Genomic DNA, 6238 nt, shown 5'->3' with positions numbered 1-6238 from the left:
ATAGTACTAAACAAAAACATAAGACAAGAGTTATATTTTCTTGACATCCAGGGCTAGAAAAAATTGCTTCTGTAAAGTGTACACAAGGCTTTAAATGAGGTAAGAGGTGTATTCCACTCACTCAGTAATTTTGATTATTTTGATTATTATCCAGAAACAAGGCCCTTCAATTTTAGGAAAACTGAACATGTGAGATGATTTTTTTTCTTTTTTTAGGCAACACTGATGCCAACCTCTCAAAAAGCTCATTTCCATGAATCTCCAACCTAAATTTAACACAGTGAACTCATGCAGGCCTAACCCTGTCCCTATCAGATGGATGTCCCCTTGCTGCGGGTGCCATACAGACAAGATTAAGGAGGCCAAAAAGAGGGCAGTAGAAAGCACTTGGCCCCCAAAGAGACAGAGATGCTCTGAGAATGTTGATTAAGGAAACAGGAACAGGAAATGTACACATCGATTCCTGTCCTTGTCAACCACCCGTTCCCCCTCCAAGACAAATGCTCACACACAAAAACTTTCATTTCTCCTTGAAAAGTATCCCTGAAATGACTACTGCTTCCAAACCCTTCAGCGATTCTCTCACCATGTCTGAAATTGTTGCAATTCTGTCATCTGGTTAGCTGAAATAATCTTTGAGTTAGAGCTGAAACACAGTAGAAGAGGCAACAAACTCCCCCAGTGCACTGAGCTCTTGCCTTAATTTCCCTGTTGTGTTTCTACCTCACAATTTTCCAGTGTTCTTTTTCCGCTAGACCACACGCACTCATGGTTCAAGCTCCACACAGAGACTTCCCAGCCTCTTCTAAATCTTATGCATGAGCAAGAGTCCAATATATCTCATCATTTTTAAGCAGACTCTTTGAACACATCTTAATTTTTTTACTGATCATATTCTCATTTTACTCTTCATCTGCAGATTAAACTGTTAGGTGAAATGGCAAGGAACGTCTTTGCATTTCCTCTGCTACCTCTGTGACAGGTGGAGAGGACAACTCTGCCGGAGTTGGGTTTGTATACAGAATCTAAGCAATAATGCACCCGCTAGACTTTCTCTGAGCCCTTTCACATATGGTCCCTCCCATGAGGTTAGATACCATTTAGATGGCAACAAACATACCCCTGTAAGAAAGGAAACAGCCACATCCGGCTTTTGAACTGTATTGTTGAGTCATTTCGCCTGTGGCAGCCCTTCTAATACTCGGTTCCGTCTCTAGGGAGCAGGTGCAGGGCTGGTGGAAGTTTTCTCCTGCAAAAAGGCTCTTCCTACTTGCACCTGCTGAGAGCTGAATTGATGTTCTCAGCCAGTGACCATTCTGCCACTTTTACCCTAATTTACTGAGATACACTTTATTTGAAGGTCCAGAATGTGAGCCCCCGGTGACCCAACAATCAGAAAAAAAGACCATGCAATTTGTACAGGTTAGAGACCCTTGGTGTTGTAGCAGTCAAGGTTCTTCCCTTTGAGTAGGTCTAACAAAGAACAAGAGAGATTGTTTGTACCTAAAATTACCTGCTGAAAAAGATAAAATATCAAGCTATGTAGGTCTTCACAAATGTAAAGTCATTAAGGATCACATTTCAGTGAGTCAGAGTCACAAACAAAAGGCTAAACTGGTTGAACATAAAAAAGGGTTTCCAGAGTCATGGTCTATTCCTCTTTTATGTCACTGAAAGTTAACATTTTTTCTCAAGTCTCCCCATGAAAACACTTGAAATCCTCACAAGGAGGAGTTTCATGAGTCCCTGAGTTAACTTGATAAATATTTTGAAACAGAAAAGAAAATTGTACTTTAGATGATGGTTCTGATCCTCTTAATGTGGCACTTGATGAGACTCAATTTTACTGCAAAATATATCAGTACAGCAGAACAAGTTAACATGATGGTTTCTCTCCAAAAAGAGTTTCTCCCTTGGAAAGTACATTCCCAACCTAGTGCAAAATTTAGCAGGTCTAATAAAGAGGATTCTCAGACTTTAGAATGAGAATATCAGATAAATATCAGTGACTGAACTTGTTTTTTCTTACACAAGTCAGTCAGTCATATAAATGGGGTTACTGGGTGTTGCCCTGTGTCTCCACCCATATTTTTGCTTCAGATTCAGCAAAATAAAGTTTTTTTGTTTGCAGATACCAAGTGAAAAGCTACTACTGACCCAGATGGGTAGCCTTCTGGTTCATTTGACTGTATGGGACTCAATAACATCATGCAACTCAAAACTATACTTGTACATATTCAGCATGTTGGTTCTGAGAAAGCAATACATTTATTCTCTAAAGAAGAGGGTTTCCCTTGTAGGTTTTTAAGACATGTTTGTTTCATCTGACAATACCTGGAATGTCACATGCTTTATTCTGATGGCATACCATCTTACCCAGCTAGCCTTCCCTTCCTGAGAATGTTTAATTTTCACCTTATTCTTAGAGCAAGTGCTTATCAAAAAGTAGGCCTAAGCATTTCTTACTTGTCAGGAGCCATTATTCTGTGGTAAAGTGCTGTAAAGGAAATTGTGTGGCAGAATGAGAAGTATGCTTATTTTATGAAGTGATGTACAACACAGATCTGTTTTACAACTAATGTGCTGCATTTAATTATCTTCTATCTTTACTTCAGATACTCTGATAGAGAATTTACTTCCATTGGCTTTTAAGGGAGGTCAATAATTTTCATCCTTTGAAGGTTAGCCAAATTTCCTTTGTGCGAAGCAGATTGAAGCGGGTGATAGGTTTTAAAAATCTGCCCAAATCAAGACCACTATGCAGAATAGAGTTAATATTTCAGAGACTCATCACTAAGACAGAGATGTTAGCCGTACATCAAAATTAGTGATGCTGAAAATGTAAAATGGGTATCATGCTCACCATTAAGCGATTATTGGAGAAAGTCATCGGGCATGTGTGTGATTCATTGCCAAATCATTGGGAAAACAGCGCTTTGAGTTCTGGGGAGGGAAAGACCTGGGATGGCTCCATGGAAGAGCAGGACCCAAATGGGGCCTCAAGGGACTGGTAAGATTTTTTTTTAGGGGGAGGGACATTCTCAAGTAGGAAGATTTTGAGCAAATAAAAGGATCCACTATATCCTAGCAGAGTTTCTACTCAAAATGGATCAGAAAAGGGATTGACATAGAAAATGCTCAGTTCCAGGGACTTTTCTGGCAGGCCAGTGGTTAAAAACGGCACTTTCAATGCAAGGGGTGAGGGTTCAATTCTTGATCAAGAAACTAAGATCCCATATGCTGTGCGGCACAGTCAAAAATATATATATTTTAAAAAATTAAATTAAAAAATGTTCAGTTCCAGGCCCGAAAGGATTGGGTCCAAGCCTGGGAAGTCTTTCCCTGTGGACTAAGAAAAGACTCTGGAATCTGAGAGTGCTGAACAGGTGGTTCCCAGGGTTAGGAATCTGTGTATAATAAGCCACCATCTTGTGAAAACTCCTGCCAGTCTGCCTGTGCTGTGACCTGGAGGCAGACAGACTACTGGGTGTCAAGGAAAGTCACTCGTGATGAAAGCAGTGAGGGGCTGCGTTTCTCCTGAAACAGCACCATGTGAGACAAGTTCACATTCTGGCACCTGGACGGAACCTCATGGGCAGCTGTCCCACCAGCAGCGCCGGAGTTTCCTCTAGCCCTCTTTTCAGCTCATTTTCCCAGGTCTTAGTTGTAACTTCTGATTGAGCAGCCCAGGGTTAAAGGAGAAAGCGCCTCAGAAAACAGGAAGGAAAGTCTAAATATCAGCAGAATCTAAGCTGGGTACAAAAACCAACTAAATGGAGGAGAGGAAAACAGCCCCTGCCTGAGGTGCTCTCCAGCTCCTTCAAGCCCAGGCTCACAGAACTGAGGCCCAGAGAGACCAAAGTCCAGACTTGCAGACTCTGGTTTCCTGCCTCAGGACCTGCATCTTCCCAGGGATGACTTGTGGGCCGTGCACCCCTCAGCAAAGTCTAGATTCTCTCCTAGCATGAGCCCTTACCCAGGAGATACATCAGGAAAAGGGTCATCTCAGCACAGCAGGAAGTCCCCGACATTTACACCACAAATATCCACAGTGAGAAGTGGAAAGATCCTTTCATTACATTTGGGTCTTAAACAAAGAGACCCTTGAGGTACTGCTTCCATGGAAAATTCCATCTTTAATAGGAGTCACAAGAAGAATGTACTAAAATCCCCAAAGGATGTTGTCCCCATATCCATGAGCAGTCTTATTTGTAAGTGAAATTGGCAGAACTTGAGGGACCCTGAAAAGACAAAACTGCTCAAAAATTTTCTCCTCTGAGTAACTGCCCTAGGGCCAGAAAATCTACCACTGGAGATTGGTTCCTTTATATAAGGTGTTATGCCAAGCATGGAGTCTCCTTAAAACACTCCCAGGAATATAGGCATCTTAAAGCCACCAACAGGAGAAGGTAATGGCACCCCACTCCAGGACTCTTGCCTGGAAAACCCCATGGACGGAAGAGCCTGGTAGGCTGCAGTCCATGGGGTCGCTACGAGTTGGACACTACTGAGCAACTTCACTTTTCACTTTCATGCATTGGAGAAGGAAATGGCAACCCACTCCAGTGTTCTTGCCTGGAGAATCACAGGGACGGGGGAGCCTGGTGGGCTGCCGTCTCTGGGGTCACACAGAGTCGGACATGACTAAAGCGACTTAGCAGCAGCAGCAGCAGCAGCAAAGCCACCAACAGCAGGATGTGAACTCACTTAACAGGTGTCTATTCTAGGGGTATAAGCCTTTAGCAACTGGACTGGGTCAAGGGAAACACAGAGAATAAGCAAGAACAGGAAGAGCATGAAGAGTGAGTTCATGTAATGCAATATTTTGCCTGGCACCCCAAAAAAGAGGGAGTGGGAGACAGCCTTTTCCGAAAGATTTACCCATTACCAATGGGGCTAACTTCACCAGAAGAGATAATAAAGGTTATAGTTGACTCATGTCCCTGGTATCAGAGGAATAGATGCAAACAATGCAATTAAATCTAATACTGAATTGATGTGGCGAAGGAGATGGCACCCCACTCCAGTACTCTTGCTTGGAAAATCCCATGGACGGAGGAGCCTGGTGGGCTGCAATCCATGGGGTCACAAAGAGTCGGACACAACTGAGCGACTTCATTTCACTCACTTCACTGGCTTCATACTTTATCACTGGAGAAGGAAATGGAAACTCAATATTCTTGCCTGGAGAATCCCATGGACGGAGGAACCTGGTGGGCCATTGTCCATGGGGTTGCAGAGAGTCGGACACAAGTGAAGTGACTAAGCACGCACGTATGCACTGAACTGATGCAAATTAGATAGTACCAGAGAACATTAATATAAAGTTCCCAGTGATTAACATGGTTCCATTCACCCTACAGATCACCAGGTATAAAGGGATTAATGCCTTGACATCAAATGTTGGTATTTATTTCTAAGTCACTGTCTAACCGTCCTTCTGCTTCTTCCACCCCATCCCTTAACAATGGCATTTTAGTGAAGTGATTTGTTTCCTAGAGGGGATTATGCTTTTATCCTAAAGTCTCCTTCATAATAGTTTTTCTGCATTTTAAGGTAAACCATTAGTAATGCCCCAGAAACACACAAAACTTAGAAAAGCCTAAAACAACATTCAAGCTACATACTGAATTTTTCAGAGTAAGCGGTAACATAGAGCACAGTAAGCAGAGATGTTAAACGTGGGAGAAGAACATTGCTAATTATCTTCCAACCCCTCCTCTCATTGCAAGAAAATGAAATTGGGATGGGACTAGAAATGAGAAGCAAAACATTTACGGTGCTCTGGCTTCAGATTTTTCACCATAAATGGCAAGAAAGAAGAGCAGACAGATATAATTTTAGATGTTAGATTAGCATCCAATAAAGTTCTCCCATCCTCATAGTGGACCATGGATCCTGTGACCAAATAAAGCACTGTTTGTGAAGATTCATTCTGCAGTAACCCTCTTTGTTAAAACAACAACAAAAAAAAGAGGTGCTTTCACCATTGATTAAAATTGCTAATTTTCAGCACAGTTACCTCTTTGGACTTCATATGACCCCAGAGACTATACATACAGTCCATGGAATTCTCCAGGCCAGAATACTAGAGTGGGTAGCCTTTCCCTTCTCCAGGGTATCTTCCCAACCCAGGGATTGAACCTAGGTCTCCTTTGCAGGCAAATTCTTTACCAGCTGAGCCACAAGGGAAGCCCAAGAATACTGGAGTGGGTAGCCTATCCCTTCTCCAGAGGAT

The sequence above is a fragment of the Bubalus bubalis genome, chromosome 12 (genome assembly GCF_019923935.1).
Source record: "Bubalus bubalis isolate 160015118507 breed Murrah chromosome 12, NDDB_SH_1, whole genome shotgun sequence".
In the NCBI taxonomy this organism is placed as follows: Eukaryota; Metazoa; Chordata; class Mammalia; order Artiodactyla; family Bovidae; genus Bubalus; species Bubalus bubalis.
This window is presented reverse-complemented; position numbering follows the sequence as displayed.